We start from the raw sequence: 2,627 nt of genomic DNA on the forward strand, positions 1-2,627 counted from the left end.
AGGTGATGTCAAGATAGAGATAAAGTGAGCTTTATTTATAATGTTTAAATGTTTGAATTAACTACAAATCTAGAAATGTTCTACAAATGCTTAGCAAGATTTTTTTTTAATTTTAAATAAAAATGCTATAGGTAAAATAGCAATTAAAGAAAATGACAAAAATGTCATTTTTGTAAGAAATGACAAAATTTATGTAAGAAAATGACAAAAAATGTTAAGCCAAAACTAGAAACTAATGTTTTGGTTTAATATTGTAAGTTTATTTAATTCATAAAAAGGATTTATCTAGGATTCCTTTAAACAAAAAGTATGCATATGTGTTAGTGTTTAGATGCCAGTGATTCACTTATGCTTAGAGGCAGAAAAACTTCGTTGGGTACAGCAGAGCTTGGAAATGATTATGAACCATTGCCAACTGAAATCAATTAGAAAGGAAGTGAAACATTTGAAAGAATACTTTTGGACACTAGGCAATAAGATTTCATTTCTAAAGTAGAATTTAAATGCAGCTTTTCAAGAAATTCAATAATTTAGTATGTATCTCTTAAAATCAAGAACTCTGGGACAAAAACATAAAATTTATGTCTCCTGTATTAGCACAGCTAATTATGACTTTTACTTAGTGTGCATTAAGTCAAATAAAAAGTTCAGAAGTTCACCAAATTTAAAACAAGGATCATTCATATCAGAAATCTGAAACTCAGTGGAGAAAAGATAATAGAAGTAATTTTGGTCAAGTAATTCTCCATGCTGTTATTCGAAGGACATGGAATTGAAGTAGAAAAACCTACGTTTGCTCTTAGAGTAAGATTTCCATTGAGCACTAAAGGATTATTGAAATTTCCAACACAAAGGGGCTCCAGTAAAGATTTGTTCTGCTCTTTCTCCACCTCAAGTTTGGTGCTGATCACTGCCAGCCTCTCATGAGTCCTGGGGAAGATGGAAAACACCAACTTAATGATTTGCATTTTTAAAGTTGCCATATAGTAAATGAAATTCCCAATAAACTGTTTGAACACTGAAAACACAGAGCAGACCTCCTGTAAACAATGATAGTTGTAACCTTGTTATAAAGAAGTACACATGTGTCTAGAGCTCTTCAAGTAACAAGTCACAGTTGGGAAAGGAGAGAAAGGGCATCAGAGAGAAAGGGAGGTGGCTTCACAGTGACACCTCCTGCCCTCTGGGACACACCTGCCTCCAGGAAACAGTTAAGGAATGAAGAAACACCCCATCCAACAAAACCACTTTCAAGCATTTGCTTTCACCACCCTTGTATACATGTTTCACTCATGACCTCAGAGAAATTAAGCTTTTGCCTCTAAGGAATCATCTAGAGTCACAATCTAGAGGGGACGACAAGAAAGTCAATGGGTGATTGAAAAGAGCTAAAACAGCCCCAAGAACAATTACAAGTATCCCCTGCTTTTCCAAAGTTTATTTTATGTTACTTCACTTCTAGGAAAGGCCTACGTCAGCATCTATTTTTGATAATAAAAAAAATAATGTTTTTTTGAAGAGACTTTTTGATTTCATATAAAAAGGTTCAGTGTACGTTTTACAGTGAGAGGCATCACACTCCCCAAGCAGGGAGACTGGTCCCACTGGGCTCCTTCCCTGGAAGCCACACCCCACATCTCAGTGTCAAGTCACCACAACCCTGAACCCTATATGGGAACACCTGTGCTTCACTTGTGCATATTCATTTTAGGCTTCAACTAGCAGAACGTGCCCTCAGGTACCTTTTTCTTTGCTGTATGCTGTTCTGGCTTATGAAAGGCTCCCTAGGAATGCTCTGCTTTCAGACAGTGGGGAAACCTGGACTAGGCACTGGAAGTGCCATCTGCCCTTTCCATCCTCCACACCCCTACTCAGTCAGGTCACCATACTATTTCTAGCCACTCTGTGAATTATCCTGTCTTTCACTCCTGTGTTAATTGCCCCCAATTCACAAGCATGCCTTTATGCAGTGTGCTGCTGCTGCTAAGTCACTTCAGTCGTTCATGACTCTGTGTGGTAAAACTTAAAAAGACACCATATTAATAGTTTGTCTTAGGCCGCCCTCTAGCAATGACCATCTAGTTAGCTTTCACTTCCTACTAATCTCATGAACTGTGCTCTATAAAAATTAGGCTTTGGAGACAAATTAATGAACTAAATTTACTTTCTGTGATTCTGTGTTTTGACTTACTTGTATAGTTTACCTTCCAATGACTTTCTAACTTCTAGTTCTACTAGGTAGAGTTGCTTATATTTTTCCAACTCTGCTTTATGAGAATCTTCTTGCAAAGTTTTCACCTTGGAGAGTTCAGATTCCAAGTCTTTAATTCTGAGTTCCATCTGACTTCTTATGGAAGCATTATTCTTCTCTTGTAACTGCTCTAAGTTCTCCCAAGAGCTGCTTGTATCTAAGGTAAATTTAAAAAGATAACATTTTAAAAATAATCATTAACCTGGAAAATGATATTTGTTCCCTTTAGTTTTGAGTCAGTGATTCAGAAAGCAATTTTAAAGGTTAAAAAAAAGAGCAGAAGTTTAAAATAATTATCATCAATGTGAAGTGAATTAAATGTGAATTATAAAATTAAAGTGGAATTATTGTTATAGTGGTGCTTATATAATCTGAT

General features: G+C 35.7%; 1 long non-coding RNA gene across 1 annotated transcript; it reads right to left on the minus strand.

The window, feature by feature from the left end:
- Positions 1 to 238: 238 nt before the first annotated feature.
- Positions 239 to 2,408, minus strand: LOC147354899 (uncharacterized). Its single transcript, XR_015144093.1, has 2 exons — positions 2,192 to 2,408; positions 239 to 930 (listed from the first exon to the last, which is right to left on the minus strand). It is a non-coding gene; the product is annotated as an uncharacterized LOC147354899 (long non-coding RNA).
- Between the last annotated feature and the right edge of the window lie 219 nt (positions 2,409 to 2,627).

This window comes from Bos grunniens, chromosome 17 (genome assembly GCF_055505025.1).
Source record: "Bos grunniens cultivar Pamir isolate PY7600 chromosome 17, Bosgru_T2T1.0, whole genome shotgun sequence".
NCBI classification, from domain to species: Eukaryota; Metazoa; Chordata; class Mammalia; order Artiodactyla; family Bovidae; genus Bos; species Bos grunniens.